Source organism: Mobula hypostoma, chromosome 6 (genome assembly GCF_963921235.1).
Source record: "Mobula hypostoma chromosome 6, sMobHyp1.1, whole genome shotgun sequence".
In the NCBI taxonomy this organism is placed as follows: Eukaryota; Metazoa; Chordata; class Chondrichthyes; order Myliobatiformes; family Myliobatidae; genus Mobula; species Mobula hypostoma.
In genome coordinates this window covers 33,074,020-33,097,321 of record NC_086102.1, presented here as the reverse complement: position 1 = coordinate 33,097,321, position 23,302 = coordinate 33,074,020, and the positions used below count along the sequence as shown (strand labels likewise).

The 23,302-nt window shown below is 41.2% G+C and overlaps 1 protein-coding gene across 4 annotated transcripts in view; it reads right to left on the bottom strand.

Annotated features, from left to right (window-relative positions):
• The window catches only part of cmss1 (cms1 ribosomal small subunit homolog), a 129,695-nt gene that overhangs the window by 31,421 nt on the left and 74,972 nt on the right, over positions 1-23,302 (bottom strand). The window contains exon 4 of one of the 4 annotated variants that reach the window (XM_063050521.1): positions 22,951-23,070. The exons of the other annotated variants lie outside the window; for them this stretch is intronic. The gene's annotated coding sequence lies outside the window, so the exon portion shown is untranslated. The remainder of the gene's footprint in view (positions 1-22,950; positions 23,071-23,302) is intronic. 4 annotated transcript variants of the gene reach the window in all.

Here is a 23,302-nt window from a genome sequence, read left to right as displayed (position 1 = left end):
ATATGTTGGATTGTTTCTGGTTTCTCTTGGCAGTTTCTGCATTTATCGTCTTGAATTGGTTGGTCTTTTATCTGTATCCTTGATTGTTTTTTGTTAACCACCTGGTCCTGTACTGCCAAAAGAAACCTTTCTCTTTCTGGGAAGAGGTCTCCAACTTTGAGCCAGGCATTTGATGTTACCTTGTTGACATCTACTCTGCTAAGATCGTGGTGATGTTTACCAAAGCTCTTCCACTGATTAGCTGTTTCTTCTGTAGTGATAATTTCTTCATTTTTCTGAGTTGTGCTTTCATTTAAGTTTAGTAGTGTGTACTTCTTATCAGACCTGCATTTGCTCAATGGACCCCTGAATCCTGTTTTCGTTGATGAAAATATATCCTTGAATCTAACATTTTTTAATGTCTTTTATTCTCTTCCTCCTTCTGTCCAAGGTAATGTAGTATGTGTTCACGTATACATGTGGTTTTCTAAAATTTGTCATTTCATTTCTTATTTTTCTTTGCAAATTGTCTAGATCAGTATGTCAAAAGAATATGTTAATATGGGTATAGCGAAAGTATTGCCTTTGTTATATTTTTCAGTATTGAGCTCTGTTCGTCAGATTTTTTTAAGCCTTTAAGTAAATTCTGTCAAAAGCTTTCCCTTTATCACACTATGATCTATTTTCTTTGCTTGTTGACGTCCCAAATACTTATATTCATCCATCAGTTGTATCCTACTGCTCTGTTTTATATTCTACTAGCTCGACTGTACCTTTCTTTATGTTTAATGTTCTGCACTTATCTAGTCAAAAGTTCATGATTATATCTTTAGAAAATAGATCCACTATTTGAATTAATTACTTTAGCTTTACAGATGAAGGAGAATATTATTTCAAATCATCCATGTATAGAAGGTGTATCAAGGCATAATTTGTTTGGTTGTTTCTGATTTGATACCCTATTTTCATTCAATTCAGTAAAATAGAGGGTATGTTTAAGGCTAGGCAAAGCAGTGTGGGCTTAGAGAGTGACCCTGAAAAATGCCCCTGTTTATCTTGATAATGGTGGTTGTTCTTTTTTGGTTTTCAATAGATAAGGTGATTATAGTATGCCAATGCTTCATCAAATGTTGTAGGAATTTCACAAGTATTGGAGTACTATATATATATATATAGTATATATACACACACACACACATATATATATATATATATATTAAGAATTTATCATTATTATTTGTTTTGTATTAGCACAGTCTGTTGTCTTTTTGCACACTGGCGAGTTGGCGTGGTCTTTCATTGATTCGATTATGGTTAATGGATTTATTGAGTATGCCCAAAGAAAATGAATTTCAGAGTTATAAATGGTGACATATATGTATTTGGATAGTTTCAGAGGGCTTATTTTATAATCTCTCTTGAGCGCTTCACTCTGACTTTTAGCGCTCCGCCACTAACAAATACACTTCCCATTTTAGGTAGCCCAGAGACAATTCTGGTGGGTGGAAAGTAGTGTGAGGTAGAAGATCAATTACAAAGTAACTAAATGAAAGACAAAACGTAATAGGCACCCTCCAGCACTTCTATTTCATGTGTTCCTGGTCTTCAGTATGCTAATGTACAAACCCCATTTCCAGAAAAGTTGGGATATTTTCCAAAATGCAGTGAAAACAAAAATCCATGATATGTTAATTCACGTGAACCTTTATCTAACTGACAAAAGTACAAAGAAAAGATTTTCAATAGTTTGGCTGACCAACTTAATTGTATTTTGTAAACATACACAAACTTAGAATTTGATGGCTGCAACACACTCAACAAAAGTTGGGACAGGGGCATGTTTACCATTGTGTTACATCACCTTTCCTTTTAATAACACTTTTTAATCGTTTTGGAACTGAGGATACCAATTGTAGTAGATTTGCAATTGGAAATTTTGTCCATTTTTGCTTGATATAAGACTTCAGCTGCTCAACAGTCCGTGGTCTCCGTTGTCTGATTCTCCTCTTCATGATGCGCCATACATTTTCAAAAGGAGATAGATCTAGACTGGCAGCAGGCCAGTCAAGCACACGCACTCTGTGTCTACAAAGCCACGCTGTTGTAGCCCATGCAGAATGTGGTCTGGCATTGTCCTGCTGAAATAAGCATGGACGTCCTGGGAAGAGACGTCACCTTGATGGCAACATATGTCTCTCTAAAATCCTAATATACGCCTCAGAGTCAATGGTACCTTCACATACATGCAATTCACCCATGCCGTGGGCACTGATGCACCCCCATACCATCACAGATGCTGGCTTTTGCACCTTTTGCTGATAACAATCTAGATGGTCGTTTTCATCTTTGGCACGGAGAACTCAACGCCCATTTTTTCCGAAAACTAGCTGAAATGTGGACTCATCTGACCACAGCACACGGTTCTACAGTCTTTCGGTCCATCTGAGATGTGCTCGGGCCCAGAGAACTCGCCGGCATTTCTGCATAGAGTTGATGTATGGCTTCCTCCTTGCGTAATACAGTTTCAAGTTGCATTTCTGGATGCAGCGATGGACTGTGTTGAGTGACAATGGTTTTCCGAAGTATTCCCAAGCCCAGGTGGCTATAATTGTCACAGTAGCATGACGGTTTCTTAGGCAATACCGCCTGAGAGCTCAAAGATCACGCGTATTCAACAGTGGTTTCCGACCTTGCCCTTTACGCACTGAGATGTCTCTGAATTCTCTGAATCTTTTCACAATATTATGTACTGTAGATGTTGAAAGACCTAAATTCTCTGCAATCTTGCATTGAGAAATGTTCCCTTTGACTGAGCCCTTGATGGACGCTACTTTTATACCCAGTCATGATACCTCACCTGCTACCAATTAGCCTGCTTAATGTGGAGTCTTCCAAACTGGTGTTACTTGAATATTCTGTGCACTTTTCAATCTTATTTTAGCTCTGTCCTAACTTTTGTTGAGTGTGTTGCAGCCATCAAATTCTAAATTTGTGCATATTTACAAAATACAATTAAGTTGGTCAGTAAAACTATTGAAAATCTTTTCTTTGTACTTTTGTCAGTTAAATAAAGGTTCACGTGAATTAATATATCACAGATTTTTGTTCTTATTGCATTTTGGAAAATATCCCAACTTTTCTGGAAATGGGGTTTGTAAAATCAGAATGAAAAGAATATCTGTTATTTATTCATGAATGAGGGCATAAATTACAAGAATGGCAGTTCCTGTTCATCTTTTGATATCCATAAGATGGTGAAGGTGTAGTGCCTTCAGCAATTGCAGTCTGGGAGGTGAAGGCATTCCCACAGTGTTATTAGGTAAAGAAAGAGTTCTAGGATTTTGAACAAGCAAGTCAGAATGCAAAGTCATTTGGAGGTGAACATGCTGATGGTCATGTTCCTGTGCAATTGCCATCTTTGAATTTTGACAGTAGAAATCAAAGTTTTGGGAGAAGCTGTTGAAAAACTTATCCAAGTTTTGCACGCATCTGAAAGACAGGACACCGAATCACTATATTGGAGGGACATAATACTCAGGTAGGTACATTGGTACTGATTAAAAGGTCTTGTTTGCCTTGTGTACTTTTGAGTTCCTTAAATGCCAATGGAGCTGAACTCATTTAGACAAATAAAGGTATATTGCTTAACACTACCGACTAATGCCTTGAGGATGGTGAAATGGCTTTAAGAGATCAAGTATCACTTGTAATGCAAGGCGATAACCACTTATCAACAAAACACTGCCAGATATCTGCAGGAATGAAAGGTATGAACAAAGTATGCAAACATAAAATCACAAAAACGCTATTATGCACAGATGGTATTCTGTTGATTATGTATTATCTGACCACATCTTTCCTCATGCCTTAGTGGTTGCCAAATCTCTGATAACTATCCACAAATATATCACTCAGGCCAAATTCTGTGCAATATCTGCTTTCTTGTCTCTGTTGTTTCTCACTATCTTCAACATCAAGCTTTGCATTAAGACTCCATGGAATTTAGAAACATAGAAACGCAGAAAACCTACAGCACGATACAGGGACTTCGGCCCACAAAGCTGTGCTGAACATGTACTTACTTTAGAAATTACCTAGAGTTACCCATAGCCCTCTATTTTTCTAAGCTCCATGTACCTATCCAGGAGTCTCTTAAAAGACCCTATCGTATCCGACTCCACCACCGTCGCTGGCAGCCCATTCCGTGCATTTCCCACTCTCTGCGTAAAAAACATACCCAACATCTCCTCTGTACCTACTTCCAAGCACTGTAAAATTCTGCCCTCTCCTGTTAGCCATTTCAGCCTTGGGAAAAAGCCTCTGACTATCCACACGATCAATGCCTCTCATCATCTTATACACCTCTATCAGGTCACCTCTCATCCTCCGTCGCTCCAAGGAGAAAACGCCCAGTTCACTCAATCTATTCATAAGGCATACTCCCCAATCCAGGCAACATCCTTGTAAATCTTCTCTGCACCCTTACTATAGTTTCCACATCCTTCCTGTAGTGAGGTGACCAGAACTGAGCACAGTACTCCGAGTGGGGTCTGACTAGGGTCCTATATAGCTGTAACATTACCTCTCGGCTCCTAAACTCAATCCCATGGTTGATGAAGCCCAATACATCGTATGCATTCTTAACCACAGAGTCAACCTGCATAGCAGCTTTGAGTGTCTTATGGACTCAGACCCCAAGAATCCTCTAATCCATGACACTGCCAAGAGTCTTACCATTAATACTATATTCTGCCATCATATTAAACACGAAGAGAAGGGGTCCTAGAACAGATCCCTGAGGCACACCAGTACTCACTGACCTCCATGCAGAATATGACCCGTTTACAAACACCCTTTGCCTTCTGTGGGCAAGCTAATTCTGGATCCACAAAGCAATGTCCCTTTGGATCCCATGCCTCCTTACTTTCTCAATAAGCCTTGCATGGGGTACCTTATCAAATGCCTTGCTGAAATCCATATACACTACATCTACTGCTCTACCTTCATCAACATGTTTAGTCACATCCTCAAAAAAATTCAATCAGGCTTGTAAGGAACGATCTGCCTTTGACAAAGTCATGCTGACTTTTCCTAATCATATTATGCCTCTCCAAATGTTCATAAATCCTGCCTCTCAGGATCTTTTTCATCAACTTACCAATCACTGAAGTAAGACTCACTGGTCTATAATTTCATGGGCTATCTCTACTCCCTTTCTTGAATAAGGGAACAACATCTGCAACCCTCCAATCCCCTGGAACCTCTGCTGTCCCCATTGATGATGCAAAGATCATTGCCAGAGACTCAGCAATCTCCTCCCTCGCCTCCCACAGTAGTCTGGGGTACATCTCATTCGGTCCCGGAGACTTATCCAACTTGATGCTTTCCAAAAGCTCCAGCACATCCTCTTTCTTAATGTCTATATGTTCAAGCTTTTCAATCCACTGTCAATCATCCTGACAATCGCCAAGATCCTTTTCCGGAGTGGATACTGAAGCAAAGTATTCATTAAGTACCTCTGCTATCTCCTCCAGTTCCATACACAGTTTTCCACTGTCACACTTGATTGGTCCTATTCTCTCACGTCTTATCCTCTTGCTCTTCACATACTTGTAGAATGCCTTGGGGTTTTCTTTAATCCTGCTCACCAAGGACTTTTCAAGGCCCCTTCTGGCTCTCCTAATTTTATTGTTAAGCTCCTTCCTGCTAGCCTTATAATCTTCTAGATCTCTATCATTACCTAGTTTTTTGAACCTTTCGTAAGCTCTTCTTTTCTTCTTAACTAGATTTTCATCAGCATTTGTACACCACAATTCCTGTACCGTACCATCCTCTCCTGGTCTCAATGGAACGTACCTACGCAGAACGCCATGCATATATCCCCCTGAACATTTGTCACATTTCTGCCGTACATTTCCCTGAGAACATCTGTTCCCAATTTATGCTTCCAAGTTCCTGCCTGATAGCTTCATATCTCCCCTTACTCCAATTAAACACTTTCCTAACTTATCTGTTCCTATCCCTCTCCAATGCTATGGTAAAGGAGATAGAATTGTGGTCACTATCTCCAAAATGATCTCCCACTGAGAGACCTGACACCTGACCAGGTTCATTTCCCAATACCAGATTAAGTACTGCCTCTTAGAATTTGAATCTAAGAGTGAAATTCTCCATGTCAATAAATGTTCCGTATGGAATGAAAAGAACTAAACCTACCAAAAGTCCCTTACCCTCCATGGGAATAGTGCTTTGGCTCTGATCTCAGATTCTAAAAGTATCTTCATCATAATGGTCTTAGAAATGCAAGTGATGGAAAAAAAATACTGAGGAATAAGGAAGAAGCTGATTTAGAAAAGAAGAAATCACAGGGGATTTAACTTAAATTAGATTTTACTGTTAGTACTTTGGAGGCAGGGTTAGAGTTTAGTAACTTTACTCCAGACTATTACATGTATGATTATCCTAACTGTATCTCTTTCTGTCAGTGATTTCTCCATTGTATTCCACTGCTGGGCTCCTGCCAAAAGGCCTGCACTGTGCTGAACTGCTCTGTATTTCATCTATATAATTTGATGTATCTCCACTAATGTAAACAGCTTGCTTCAATGTTCCATTGTAAATGTGATTGGAAGCCCCCCTGTATTTGTCGGGGTCTCAGTTTTCTGGCATGCAACAGTGAACCTGATGCTGAAATCAGAATTTGGAAATTGTGCAATGTTAAGAGAAAAGATTTGAGTTTTTTAACTTTCTGGGAAATGACAAGGACCAAGTTATTGCATTATACAGATCATTGGAATGTTTGGCTGAGATTTGCTTTGGCTCCATGCTTTCACTTAGGCAGAGGAAGCTTGAAATGGCCTTAGTAATCATGGCTTCCCTCCAGCTTTGTACATTCAAGCTTCAAAAATTGCTTCGTGAAGTGTCATAACAAGCCACACATTGTGATTAGCTGATATGTTTTTAAACCTTGGCAATAGTTATGATTTTCAGCACTCGGCTGTTAAAGTACAGGGTGACAAGCTGTCTCTCCATCTTTGATAATACAGACAACATACAGCAACACACACAAAATGCTGGAGGAACCCAGCAGGTCAGGCAGCATCTATGGAAAAAAGTACAAAGGCAAGATTTGGAGTTCTTCAGGGTAAGCATCCCTGGAAGATACTTTGCAGAGTATACAGCAATGTTCAATTTGCACTTGCTTGAACTAAAGTCATTAGCAGACAGTTATTTGCCAAAATACCACAGGATAGCTTTTCACCCAGATATGTGTTTTGGAATTGAGATGGATAATTTTTATTAAAATTGTATAATCAGTTTTTCTGGAAACACATTCTAATTATTTGTAGAGCTTTTCGAATTTGTCCCAGATTAAATCAGGACAGCTTCCACTGCTATTACTGGAACATCAACCATCTAACAGAACAGCAAGAAAAACAGAATCTAAAAAAGGATTTGATCTATTTTGTATACAAAAGTAGAACTGATCTAATTACTGCAAACTATTGGCAAATTTGATGCAGTGGAAGCACATATCATATTTGGACATCACACCAGGTTCATGCTTGGCTGATAGTAAGATGGGCCTTCCCAGTCAGACGCTTTATGCAGAGAGTGCCTTTGAGACTGTGGCAGTGCAGATTAGACAATTGTCCACATACCTGAGGACTGCAGATTTGCTAAGAAGGTCTGCAACAGTAAGCAATGGTCTTTGTCAAGGCTGCTCTCAACTAGTTGTGTAACAGTGCTTTGTAATTAACCTCTGTGATTTACGGGCTGGTCATGTTCTGAGATAAACATTGGTTGGTGCTAGAAGAAAATCATTTTGGTTAAAGACATAAATTGGGTCTGCTTGAACCTGTTGGTCTTCCAGTGTAAGGAGGCGCATGCAAAAGAATGCTTCCAACAGGCACATTTCAAGATGTAGTGGTAAGTGCTGAGTTCACTGCAACATTGCCATTGCTCCATGGAGTAAATTCACAGTTCAGAATCTTGCTACCATGAGACACAAAGAGGCTGGGTCCTGTGTAACAAGCCCCTCGTGAAAGCATTGCTTAAGGTGAAAACAAGAGAGGAGTGATGCATTAGAAGATAATGTACTTCACTAATCATGTCAAGAAAGATATGCTCTGTAATGTATATGCTGTACTATAAATTGTATATGTTTTGAATAAAGTATATTAAAAAACAAGCACATTTACTACTTTTACCGTTATGTCAGAGGTAGCCAGTTTAATTGGCAGACATACAGCAGTGTTGTGCAATTTGTTGTATATCAGCCACAGGCAGCCAAATGGAAATCCAAGTGTGTTTAAGATATATTCTAGTCCTCTTGAAATGAATGCTAACACTGCATTCACCTTCCTCACTACTGATTCAACCTGCAAATGAACCTATAAGGAATCCTGTACTCGGATTCCCAAATCCCTTTGCACCTTGTATTTTTGAAGTTTCTGCCCGTTTAGGAAATAGTTTGAGATTTTATTCCTTCTACCAAAGTGCATGAACCATACACTTCCTAACACTGTATTCCATCTGACACCTCTTTGCCTATTCTCCTAATCTATAGACTCTGCTTCCTTAACACCCCAGGCCCTTCCACCTATCTTTGTATGGTCCACAAACTTGGCCAGAAGCAATCAATTTCAACACTCAAATCATTGACATACAACATAAAAGGAAGCAGTCCCAACACAGACCCTTGAGGAATACCACTAGTCCTGGACAGCCAATCTGAAAAGGATCACTTTATTTGCACTCTTTGCCTTCTGCCAATCAGTTGATGCTCTTCCATGCTCGTGTCTTTCCTGTATACCGTGGGCTCTTATCTTGTTTAGCAGCCTCACGTGTGGCACCCTGTCAAAGGCCTTTTGAAAATCCAAGTACGTACATACCGTTCACTGATTCTTCTTTGTCTATCTTGCTTGTTATTTCTTCAAATAATTCCAACAGATTTGTCAGGCAAGATTTTCCCTTAAGGAAACTATGCTGATTTTGGCCTTTTTGAGGGTGTATGCCTTATGTTGATCTGAGATTGCATGAGTGATTACATAAGGTGAAGTGCATTGAAATTTTCATCAGGGGCTTTATTAGATTAGCTAGTGTACAACTTTAGTAGGAATTGTGGCTGGGGGTAATTGGCAGAGGATGGAGTACATGGAAGCCACGGTGGGAAAGCCAAGTAATGGACAGAGTTGATAAGATTGAAACTATCCCATTGCATCAGGCATGAAAATCATGTTGGGGAACAGAAATTCTCATTGAACATCACCCCAGAAAAAGAAGTAGATTGCCACTCACATAATGCTGAAAAACACTATGATGCAAATGAATTCTTTGGCACTAAAGATTTCTGCTTCCTTGGTAATTCTAGCATCCAACCTCAGAACTAGCTCCATGTCAGACCGATAACTCACAAAATGTGAAAAAGGTGCCTGAAGGAAGTTCTTGGTATCAATCATTCCAAGGTGCCCATCTTGCATGCCTCTGTAAGAGTAAATTCAGGGGTAAGGAGTCGAGAGAACCCTGAATGTTGAGACGTACTGAAGAAAAAAGTGAAGGATCTGACAGGTAGAGAAAACCATTGAGAGGGACAACCCAACAAAAGTGTAAAAAGTGTAGGAAGGTGCTTAGAAAGAAAATCAGGATAGCTAAATATAAATGATATGATACCACACCACTCTGAGATCTATTTCCCTACGGACATATACAGTAAATCCAAGAAACACAATAGAATCAACGAAAGACCACATCCAACAGGATGAACAAATAACCAAATATGTAAAAAACAACAATCTGCAAACATATAAAAAAACAAATAAGCAATAGATATCAAGATCATAAGACGAAGAGTTCTTGACTGTGATTTCATAGGTTGTGGGAACAGTTCAATGAAAGGGTGAGTGAAGCTGAGTGAAATTATCCCCTCTGGTTCAAAAGCCTGTTGGTTCAGGGTAGCAACTGATCCTAAACCTGATGGTGCGGGTCTTGAGGCCTTCAATACCTTAAAGGTGAATAAATCCCCAGGAGCAGATGGGAATTACCCTGGGTTGTGATAGGTGGCAAGGGAAGAGATTGCTGGGGCTCTGACTATATCTTTTCTGGACACAACTAAGGTACCAGAGAAGCTATGTCTGTACTCCCTAGAACAGAGGAGGTTAAGATGGTACATAAAATAATGAAGGGTATAGATAGGGTGGGCTTTTCCCCAAATCAGAGACAGATAAAACTAGAAGACAAAGCTTTAGGGTAAAGGGGAAGAGAGTCAGAACTTTGCCATGGACGGTCCCTGGGCCGGATGTGAAAGGAGGAGGGTTGTGCATGAGGCTAGCAACCCAATCCTGTAAAAATTCAGAGTTACAGAAGTGACAACAGAAGCTCCAATGACTTCTTCCCTGGGAGAAAAAGCAGAAGAAGGGCTACACGTGGGATAACTTGAAAGACTGACCCAGGACAGAGAACTCAGTGAATGGGAGCACGAGAAGAGACAGCAATTTCATGTGGGCTTGCTGCTGAAGATTAAAAAAGGCAGAGCTTTGCAGCAGTTTTTGGAGTCTGACTGCGCACAGTGAATGAGATTCATTAGATAGGGTGAATAAAAATAAGGCAGGGGTAAGCAGAGCAGCTACAGTTGGAGTGGCCACTGTGTGAGTGGGCCAGTGTTGGAGTGTCTTTGGCTCATCAGGCTTAGACGAGTTAAGTATCTGGTAAGTTTCTTCTTTTCTTCTTTACTCTTCATTGCTCATCTGTTAGGGCACAGTTAGTGCAGTGAGAATGGCTCCAGGGCCTGTGCTATTTTCTGTGTGTGAGTTGTAGGAATTCTGGAAGACCTCTAGCCTCGTGAATAATCACATCTGCACCAGGTGCACGGAGCTGCAACTCCTCAAAGAATGAGTTAAGGAACTAGAGCTGTAGCTCGATGACCTTCGGCTCACATGAGAGACTGAGGAAGTGATAAGACAGAAGCTACAGGGAGGTAGTCACCCAGACACTGCAGGAGACAGGTAACTGAGTGACTGTCAGGAGAAGAAAGGGAAATGGGCACCCAGTGCAGAGTATCCCTGTGGCCGTTCCCCTCAATAATATGTATATTGTGGATACTGTGGAGGGGATGACCTACCAGGTAGAACTGCAATGACTGGGTCTCTGGCACTGAGTCTGGTGCTGTGGCTCAGAAGGGAAGAGAGGTGAAGAGGACTCAGTAGTGATAGGAGATTCCATAGTTAGAGGAATAGAGATGACATTCTGCAGACATGATAGAGACACCCAAATGGTTTGTTGCTCCCAGGTGCCAGGGTCAGGGATGTCTTGGATCATGTCCAAGGCATTCTAAAGGGTGAGGGTGAACAGTCAGTAGACTTGGTACATATTGGCACTAATGATGTAGGTAGGAAAGGTGAGAAGGTCCTGAAGAAAGATTTTAGGGAGCTAGGTAGAAACATGAAAAGCAGGACCTCTAGAGTGGTAATCTCTGGTTTGCTGCCTGTGCCATGTGCCATTGAGGGTAAGATTAGGATGATTTGGCAGGTGAATGCATGGCTGAGGAACCGGTGCAGTGGGGAAGGGTTCAGATTCCTAGATCATCGGGATCTCTTCTGGGGAAGGTACGACCTGTTCAAAAGGGCCAGACTACACCTGAATCTGAGGGTGATCCTACACCCTGTGAGCAGGTTTGGGAGGGTTTTAACTAATTTGGCAGAAGGATGGGAACTGAAGTGATAGGGCTGAAGATGGGGTAGTTGGTTTACAAGCATAGGCAGTGGGTAATGAGACTGCTAGCAAAGAGAGGTGATAAGGCAAAATTGCAGTCAATGCAATTACAACAGAGATAAGGAGGAATTTCTTTAGCTAGAGAGTGGCGAATCTGTGGAATTCGTTGTCACAGGTAGCTGTGAAGGCCAAGTCACTGGGGTATATTTAAGGCAGAATTTAATAGATTCTTGATTAGTCAGTGCAGGAGGGATTTGGGGAGAACGCAGGAGATTGGGGCTGAGGGGGAAAATGAATCAGCCATAATTAAATGGTGGAGAAGACTCAATGGGTCAAATGGCCTAATTGTGCTCCTGTATGTTAAGGTCTCTGGCGAGCTGCTGTTGGTGTACTTTGCCATGGAAGGGGTGACAGGCTTAAGAAAGTAAGTAAGGAAGACAGCCAGACAGGGCATGAGAGGGAATTCTTCACCTGAAGAGTGGTAAGTACTGGAATGCACAGCTTGGTAGGACTAGTGTGCTGACAGTACTCAAGAATTGTCTAGATAAGCACTCGAATTGTTTAGGCATAGGAAGCTGTGGACCAGATGCTGGGAGATTAATACAGAAAGGTGCTCATTGGTTGGGAGCCAGTTGATCCCCAAACTGGAAGCTCAGATTCTCCTGTCTAGTTGGGAAATAAAATGAGCTTTGGAAATCAAACGACAGGAAGATTGATTTGAGTTTCCTGTTTACTGGGATCATTTCAGATGATAATATTGATAGAACTGATGGATTTGTCTCAATGTCACTGGTTTTGTAGATGATGATGTTGGACAGAAGGCAGACTGGGTTGCGTTGAGTGTGAACAGAAAAGTTTGGAAGGATGTCGACAAGTGGGCTTTGTCATCAAGGGATTGGGTCAAATTGCTTGTCTCCTATGACCAGTGATTGTTATTTATGTGTGAAATTATGTCACTGATGCCCATCACTGGATTCAGTAGCACACGTAAGATCAAATCAAACCAGGTGCCAACATGAAGTACTTCAGTCACTGAAGAAATTATGGAGGATGATGGTGGTATGAGATGGCAGGTAATAATCACAGGGAATTGAAATGGGGAACTGTAACATGTCTCTCTTAGTACATATCATTTCAAAGACTTGAAAAACGGCCTTGTGATAACTGTCATGGGCTGTAAATAACAAATCACACAGACAGCTCTGAGAAACCCAAAGTTGGCACTTTCACGGGTTAACATCACATATTAAATCATTGAAAGGGGTGAAAATCACATTTTGCAAACCTTTGGAAACTACCAATTTGCGTTGTTTGACAAACAAATAGATTTGCATTTCTCTTTAAATGCACATGCAGTCTTAAAAGCCACTAAAGTTCACGGTCCAAAAGAAAGTCAGTTGAACCACAGTGCTTTGTAAAAGTATTCAACCTCCAACCCTTTGTTCACGTAAGTGAGTATTACAAACAGGGATTTTGATGAATTTAACTAAGAATTATTATTTGTGGCTCACATGCTCCTTTTTCACAGTAGAACCCAAAAAAAATCAGGAAAAATTGTAAAGCATGAGAAACTAAAAATTCAAAAACTGAATTGACAGCAGTTCAGTTATTCCCCTTTGCTCAGTACCTAGCTGAACCACTTCTTGCAGCTATTACAGCGAGTAGTCCTTTTGGACAGAACTATCAGCTTTGCACCATATGATGGAGCAAGATGTGTCCATTCCTCTTTGCAAAATTGCTGAAGCTGTGCCAGGTTAGTTGGGGAGAAGCAGTGGACAGCAATCCTGTGGTTTTGCCAGAGATGCTTGACCGGATTAAGGCCAGGACTCTGACTGGGCCACTCAAGGACACCAATTTTCTTCATTTGAAACCACTCCATGGTTGCTCTGGCGATGCGATTGAGTCATTGTTCTGCTGAAAGATGAACTTCCTTCTCAGTTTAAGCTTTCTGGCAGAGGCTAGCAGGTTTTCATCCAGGATCTCTCTGTATTTAGCAGCATTCATCTTCGATCAATTTTGACCAGGTTTCCAGTCACTGCTAGTGAAAAGCATCTCCATAGCACGATGCTACCTCCAGCATACTTTACAGCAGGGATGGTGTTATGTGGCTGATGTGCAGTATTAGATTTATGCCACACATACCACTTTGTGTTAAAGCCAATAAGTTTCACATTAGTCTCAATTGACCACAAGGCTTTCTTCCACATCTATACAGTATCATTTAAATGATGTTTTGCAAAGTCTTTACGGGCAAACATACGCTTTTTTTTAAAGCCAGGGCTTCTTCCTTGCCACACTTCCATAAATACCCCTTTTATGAAGGCCTTAGGAATTATGGAGCCATGAGCTTCATCTCCAGTTGCAGCCACTGACTTCAGCAGCTCACTCAGAGTGAGTAGCGTCTCTTACAAGTGTCATTCTTCCCTAGCGACGAAATTTAGAGGGGAGGCCTAACCTAGGCACTGTGGCTATAGTTTAATGTTTTTTCTACTTTTTCACAGTGGACTGCGCTGAGCTCCGAGATACGTTCAGAGCCTTTGCAATCGTTTTGTACCCTTCCCCAGATTTGTGTTTCACTATTGACATTTCCCTGACTTATTTTGAATACTCTTCTGTCTACATTTTGGGTTGCTCTGTTGAAAATCTGTCACACTGTTGGACCTTACAGAGAGAGGGGTACTTATGAATTCATTGAAAATAGGTGATCTTTCAATTTTCTACATCAACAAATTGGGTGAGTTGGTAAAGTAATACATATATTGCACCTGAGAAAAGTTAGCATAGTAATTAAAAAGGGAATTAATACTTTTTCAGCCTCACAATTTTGGTTTTTAAATTTTTAGTAAATTGTTGCCAGGTTTTGGAATTTTTCTTTTGATTTGACACAATGTGCAATGTTTTGTAGATGAGCTCAAAAATCTTCTTCAATATACTTTAAATTTAGAAAATGAGACAGTAAAATGTGAGTACGGTTTTCAGAGCTGAATACTGCATTTCCTTTAGACTTCCTTTTAATCTACACTCCTTGGGTCTTTGCTGCTTCACATTTTCATCCAATTTTTTCCTACTAAAATTCAATTGGCTTCTATGTCAATAACACAAATTTCTGTGAAGCAATTTCTTCCACCTTCTTAACTAACAAAGTAATATTTTAAATTACTTATCTACTTATGAAATAATAACTGAAAGTGTTGGAAATACTCATAAAGCCTATCACCCTACTTATAACACTATCAGAAATCAAGCCTATCTTATCCTCATAGTCTATCATTTTTTCCATCCCCTAGTTTCCATCCAGGGGGTCAGTGTGGACATGGTGGAGGATTACAAATACCTGGGGAGACGAATTGACAATAAACTGGACTGGTCTAAGAACACTGAGGCTGTCTACAAGAAGGGTCAGAGCCGTCTCTATTTCCTGAGGAGACTGAGGTCCTTTAACATCTGCCGGACGATGCTGAGGATGTTCTACGAGTCTGTGGTGGCCAGTGCTATCATGTTTGCTGTTGTGTGCTGGGGCAGCAGGCTGAGGGTAGCAGACACCAACAGAATCAACAAACTCATTCGTAAGGCCAGTGATGTTGTGGGGATGGAACAGGACTCTCTCACGGTGGTGTCTGAAAAGAGGATGCTGTCTAAGTTGCATGCCATCTTGGTCAATGTCTCCCATCCACTACATAATGTACTGGGTGGGCACAGGAGTACATTCAGCCAGAGACTCATTCCAGAGCATCATAGGAAGTCATTCCTGCCTGTGGCCATCAAACCTTACAACTCCTTCCTTGGAGGGTCAGACACCCTGAGCCAATAGGCTGGTCCTGGACTTATTTCCTGGCATAATTTACATATTACTATTTAACTATTTATGGTTCTATTACTATTTATTATTTATGGTGCAACTGTAACGAAAACCAATTTCCCCCAGGATCAATAAAGTATGACTATGACTATCATCAGAACTTCTAAATAATCTGAAATGTCAAATCTATTTCTCTCATCAAACTGACCAGAATCCATTTTAATGTACTAGGGAACTATTTGATAGTCTTATAATAGCGGGATAGAGGTTGTCTTTAAGTCCGGTGGTATATGGGAGGAGGTGAAGACAGTATGTCGAGGGTGGGAGGAGCCTTTGATTATGCTCACTGCTTTATCAAGACGGTGAGAAGATTAGAGTTCTGTATGGAAGTCTGGTTGTGTGATGTGCTGAACTGTGTCCACAACACTAATTTCTTGTCTTCATAGACAGGGTAGTTGCAGTACCAAGTCTGATGCAATGATAAAATACATCATCTTCCTTTCTGGTTTCCCTGCATTCTGCGTATCCTACCTCTTCCCCACGCGACTGTGAACTCACTCTCCACCACTTAGGCACTTGCTTAACTCTAACACATTACACTTATAATGAATTTGGCATTTGATACCAGTTCCCACTTAGTCTCCATTGACACTTTTAGATCTGCAGAATAATGACAATATTTTCTGGATTTGATTGTGTTTGTTGATAGTTTATGCTGGCATGGGAGCACCAATGCCTTCGAGAGGAAAATCCAACAAGAGGTAGTGGATTTGGCCCAGTACATCACAAGTAAAACTCTCTCAAACCATTGAGCACCGCTACATGAAACGTTGCCATAGAAAAGCAGCATCCATCATCAAAGATCCTCACCACTCAGACCACGCTCTTTTCTTGCTGCTGCCATCGGGTAGAAGGTACAAGTGCCTTCGGACTCAACCATCAGGCTCTTGAACAAAAGTGGATAACTACACTCATTCTATTTCTGGCATTCCCACAACCAGTGGTCTCACTTTAAGAACATAAGAGCATAAAATATAGAAGCAGAATTATGCCATTTGGCCCATCAAGTCTGCTATTCTATTTCATCATGGCTGATCCAATTTTATTGTCAACTCCAACCTCCTGCCTTCAAGTCAAGTGAAGTTTATTGTCATTAAACTACATACACGTATACAGTATAACGTATATAACCACATAATGTATATAGAGACGAGAAAACATTTCTCTGAACCAGGGTGTAGAGCACAGTAATACACATTGCACATAATAACTTATGAAGGCAAGGATAAAATCTAACATAGAAACACAGAAAACCTACAGCACAATACAGGCCATTCGGCCCACAAAGTTGTGCTGAACATGTCCCTACCTCAGAAATTACTAGGCTTACCCATAGCCCTCTGTTTTTCTAAGCTCGATGTACCTATCCAAAAGTCTCTCAAAAGACCCTGTCATATCCGCCTCCACCACCATTGCCGGCAGCCCATTCCATGCACTCACCACTCTGCATAAAAAACTTACCTCTGTCATTCCTCTGTACCTACTCCCCAGCACCTTAAACCCTTGTCCTCTTGTGGCAACCATTTGAGCCCTGGGAAAAAGCCTCTGACTATCCACATGATCAATGCCTCTCATCATCTTATACAACTCTATCAGGTCACCTCTCATCCTCTGGCGCTCCAAGGAGAAAAGGCCAAATTCACCCAACCTGTTTTCATAAGGCATGCTCCCCAATCCAGGCAACAGCCTTGTAAATCTCCTCTGCACTCTTTCTATGGCTTCCACATCCTTCTTGCACTGAGGCGACCAAAACTGAGCACAGTACTCCAAATGGGGTCTGACCAGGGTCCTATATAGCTGCAACGTTACCTCGCGGCTCCTAAATTCAATTCCACGATTAATAAAGGCCAATACACCGTATGCCTTCTTAACCACGGAGTCAACCTGCGCAGCTGCTTTGAGCGTCCTATGGACTTGGAGCCCAAGATCCCTCTGATCCTCCACACTGCCAAGAGTCTTACCATTAATATCATATTCTGCCATCATATCTACAGATATGATAGCAGAAATCTACAGATGAATCACACATAAATAACAAACTAAAGTGCATTAATATTAAATATTGTAAGCAATGGAAAAGATTAACCAGTGACACTTCGAATATGATGTGGCTGGGAGTTCGGAAGCCGAATGGCCTGGGGGAAGAAACTGTTTCTCATCCTGGCCATTTTTGTTTTTATGCATCGTGGTCTCCTGCCTGATGGTAGAAAGTCAAAGAGGAGGCTGGATGGATTGTTGGGATCCTTAATAATACTTAGAGCATTGTGTATGCAGCGCACTTGATCAATGTCCCCGATGGATGTTAGGTAGGCCCCTATCTTGGGAGGGAGGAGAAGATGGCGGCACAATGCAGCATGCAGTGGCCACTCCGATGAAATTATATCTGTTATCTGTCAAGTAGGGTGCCGTGCACAATCCTGTTTTGATGGAGACAGACATGAGAGCACGGAGGAACATCTGGTGAAACTTCTGAAATGCCTGTTTTGCTACTGCTGCTACTGTGCGATCGAGAATCTCCAGAGGGGAAGGCCCTGAGTCCTTGGCTTTGCCTGTTGCTCGGCGGCCGGGGCGGGGTCGAAGCGCTCGGCAGAGATGGTGCTCGGTGTCGGAGGGCTGGTCGGAGGCTCGAGGTTTTTGGATGGACTCAGAGTCGGCTGCAGTTGGGTGCTTCCAATGCATCGACAAGTTTGCAGAGCTTCCGTCTGCGTGAGATGATGGGGCTATCGGGACTTGAGACTTTTTTTTACCGTGCCCATGGTCTGCTCTTTATCAAATTACGGTATTGCTTTGCACTGTTGTAACTATATGTTATAATTATGTGGTTTTGTCAGTTTTGGTCTTGGTTTGTCCTGTGTTTTCTGTGATATCTTTCTGGAGGAACATTGTATCATTTTTTAATGCATGCATTTCTAAATGACAATAAACGAGGACTGAGTGTCCTCAATCTGATGATCCTCTCAGCTGTTCTCACAGTCCTTTGTAGGGACTTCTAGTCTGATGCTCACCTGCCCGCACACCAGGTGAAGATGCAACTTGTCAGGACGCTGTCAATGGTGTTCCTGTAAAATGCAGTTAAGGTGGGGTGGGGGGGGTAGGGGGAGCCTTGTTTACCTCAATCTTCTTAGGAAGTGGAGGCACTGCTGTGCCTTCTTGTTCAGGGAGGTGGTACTAAAGGACCAGGTGTGGTCATCTGTGATGTGAACTTCCAGGAACTCGGCGCACTTAACTTTCTAAACGGAGGAACTACGTATTCGCAGAGGGAGATGGTTTGACTGCACCTTCCTGAAGGCCACTATGATTTCCTTTGTCTTCTCCATGTTCAGACATAGGTCATTCTTCTCACACCAATCCACCAGTGGCTCCACTTCCTCTCTATACTCCATCCCATCAATGTTCTTGATAAGGCCATCCGCAAACTTGATGACACAGCCTTGGAGAGCGCCAGTGCTTGGTGTAATGGGATGAGAGACTTTCCTGCCCACACAGAATGACTGTGGCCTTGCTGTTAAGAAATCCAGTATCCAATTAGAAAGGGAGGTGTTGAGACCCAGCGAGGACTGTTTCCCCACCAGTTTCTGGGGTATGATGGTGTTGTACGCTGAACTGAATTCTATAAACAGCAGTTTGGCATATAAGACCCCATTTTGCAGGTGGGACAGGACAGAGTGGAGAGCAGAGGCTACTGCATCATCAGTGGATTGATTTGAGCAATAAGCGAACTGGAAAGGGTCCAAGTGTAGCTGCGATAAAGGCTTTAATGCACTCCATGACCAGCCGGTCAAAGCATTTCATAATGGATGATGCTAATGTCACTGGACGAGAGTCATTTAGGCAGGCTAATGTCTCCCTCTTTGGCACTGGAATGATGGTTGTTGCATTGAAAACCAAGGGGACAATGCATTGTTCTAGACTGTCAGCACCTCTCTCAGCTGGGCTGCACAGTCTTTCAAAACCCGACCTGGTTTATTAACAGCCCCTGCAGCTTTGTGCGGCTGATTCCAGCCAGGGACTTCCTCACCTCAGCTTCGGCCAAACAGAGTGTCTGCTCCCCCGGAGGGAGGGATCCCTTCCTCGCCAGCACTTGCTCTGCACATCAAATCTGACATTCAGTCTCTATTCTGGATGCACAGAGATGACTTGTATTCTGTAATCCTCTGAATTCCCTGCCACATGCGCCTCGTGTCTGTGGTATCGCAGAACTAGCTGTAAATTCTCTGAGGATGCTCCCATTTCGCCTTTCTGATGGAGCGAGAAAACACAGTTCTTGCTTCCCAGAGCGCTGTTGCATCTCCCAATCTAAAAGTAGCGTTACGATCCCTCAGCCATGTACGGACCTCCGCAGTAAGCCATGGTTTCTGACTTGCCCTCTGTTTCGTGATGGTAACATCCACAGTATACTTCTCTATGTAGTCGGTCACACAATCCACACATTCCTCGATGGTAACACGGTTGTCATAGGTAGCAGTCTCCTTGACATTCTCCCTGTATCCCTTCATGCCCTGACCATCAAGAATCTATCAGCCTCTGCCATAAATATACATAAAGATTTGTGACAAAGAATTTCACAGATTCACCACTCTCTGGGTAAAGAAATTCCTCCTCAACTCCATTCTAAAAGGATACCACTCTATTCTTAGGCTGTGTCCTCTGGTCTAAGGACTCTTTATTTTGTTATTTCATGCTCTCATTATTTATTGCTATTTATTTATATTTGCATTTGCACAGTTTGTTGTTCATTGCACCTGTTTACAGTTACAGTTCTATAGATTTGCTCAGCATACCTGCAGGAAAAAGAATCTCAGAGATGTATGTGGTGACATGTATGTACTCTGAAAATAAATTTTACTTTGAACTTTTGAACTTTTCTTTGTACCAATAAGAAAAGGGTAGGCATACAAGTTTTCTTTAAGACTCAATCTGTGCCATATTACACATCATGTAAGGGTTGTTTCACGATAGATTAACAATTACACTCTAAGGAATTATTAATCACAGGAAATCAGTTGGAATCTCTATTAGACCTTAGGCTAGCGACTCACACAACTCCAGACATAAACAGCTGACCCAGAGTAGAGAAGTACTGACAGCAATAATGGTGACTAGAACATTTGTCTCATATTTTCAAGATGGTTTTCATTCTTGAAAGTACTTATATTTGAGAGAAAAAATCCAGCAAGGTAGTACAACACATAACACACAGAATTTTCAAATTCACAGTTCTAAGTTATTCATAGAACAATATTTTTAAACTAAGACTACTTTAAAGATTCAACTCGTTTCTTTGCCTTCACAAAGGTCTGTGACCTCTTATGACCACAACCACGACCATAGTTTTAGAAAGAACACAGGAACAGGCCCTTCGGTCCATTATATCTATACTGATTTTGATGCTATGTGCATATCTGCCTTCACATCATCTATATCTCTCAGTTTCTTGCCTGTTCATGTGCCTGTCTAAATGCCTCTTAAACTCTGCTATGTATTTTCACTATTTCCCATGGCAGCATGTTCCAGAAATTCTGTGGTAGGTTTCTGGAACAGGCCAAAAATTTTGCAAAGTAAATCTAATTTAAACTTCCTCCCAATCATCTTAATCCTATGACTTCTAAAATGCAGCATTTGAAACTTGGGATAAGGAATCTATCTACCCTGCCTATGCTCCCCATTATTTTATATATTTCTATCAGGTCACCACTCAGCCTCTGACAGTCAAGGTTATTAAAATAGAGAGTGCTATAAAGATTCAATGCTGTATCTTTTAGTCAGTCATGAATATATCCACTCTTGGAAGATCTTTCCCTAGCTCAATCTGAACCTGCAATTCATGCTCTCTGAAGCATATTTTATTAGGGTAATGGAAAATTATCACATCACTAATATATTTAGTAACGATTCTGCTTCTCCCAAAAAGGAAACTAATGGAAAATCTTAAAAGGTTTTGCGTGAAATTTTGCCAACTTGGCTCTGCCACCATGAGCAGGCACTTGCCCTGAGTATTTCAGCTCTGCTCTCGGCATATGCTGTATCAGCTGTTTCTGCAAACATCAATTACATAGCTTGCGTGCTCTGCATTACCTAGGTCATCTAGCAAAACTCTCCACTATCTTTATCCACACTGAGAACTGAGTAAAACTAGTTGGGAACAAATATTGCTGAATCATAAATTTTTGGGACCTATTACATCTCTGAATTATCTAAGTATACAGGACAATGCCTTACTTAACAAAAATTCCTTTTGTATCCCATCACCTGCGTATGTTAAACAATAAAATATTGCATTCCACCGCTTTAATCAAAACTACAATGAGTCCTCAAGATAATTTCAAGGCAGCTGTATTTCTTTTAATTTACTTTTTGGATTGGGATGTTGTTGCCAACACCATTTATTACTCATCCCTATTTGCCCTTGAGAAGTAGTGGGGAGCTATCGTGAACCACTGCAATTCTTTCAATGAAGTTATTGCATAATTCAATTGAATTTGAGAACTGAAGCACCAGCAAGCCATATTGCCCTTCAAGCCTGCGCCATCATTCATTATGATCATGGTTGATCATCTACCTCAGTATGGTTTCCTCACTCTTTGCTCCTTTTATTGCCCAGAAATATTTTTTGTATGAACATAAAAACTGTGCTTTCCCAGGCATCCAGGAGAGAGAATTCCAAATGACCCACCACTGTCTGAAAGCAGCCAATTCTCTTCACCTCAAACCTAAATAACTTGCTCCTTAATTTTAGACCTCCTGGTCCAGACTCCTCAACCAGGGCAAACATCCTCCTGGTGACTAACACTTTGAAAATTGTGCAAATTTTGACATGATTTATCCTCATTTTTTTTGTAATCTCTAAAGAATATTGTTCTACACAGCAATCCCGCCATTCCTGGAACCAGAATAGTGAATTTCCAATGCACTTCTATGGCAAGTACATATACTATTAGGCAAGCAGAAAGAAAACTGAACATAATACTCAATGTGCAGCCACTCATAAGGTGCAGAACAATTGCAATAATCCTTCTTTATCCCTATATCTAAACCCTCTCTTGGAAAATACTAATCTACCATTTTCCCCTCGAATCACTTGCTGTATCTGCACAGTGGTCTTCAGTGACTTTTGTACACAAGCAGACTTTGGTCCTTTTGAACACCAGTCTAAAGCTTTGGCTTTGGAGATCCAGAATTTAGACTTGCCATCAATAAAAGAACAACAGTAATTTCCAGGTGAGAATGATATGCAACTTAGAAGGAAACCTTTTTGTTTTTATGTGCTTGGTGTCCCTGTTCATGAAGGTAGATGTTGCTCTTTTGGGAGGTGGTGCTGGAATAGCCTAGGCAAGTAAATATATTTTGTAAATGGTATACATGCTAACCACTATAAGTAGGAGATGGAGAAACTTAATGCTTACAGAGGTGATTAAGTGGATTGCGTTGTCCTTGATGTCTTCCGAATTTTGTTTGCAATAGAATGCTTGAAAAAGTTGTGGCACTACTTTTCTAAAGCGAACAACTCTCATCCTGCAACAACCCTTCAACCAGAGAAGCAGCTTGTTAGTGTATTAAGCTATAACTATAATTAAGGCTGAACAACTTTCCATTCCTAAAAACATTCCCGTTGGCTCTATAAATAATTGTTTCAAAATTCAGCTGCTTATAATTTAATTTTTTTACATTTTCTTGTTTTCTGTGTGTGTGTGTGTGTGTGTGTGTATATATGAGCGTGCACGTGCCTGTGCGTGAGTGTCTAAATTTTTTGGACTG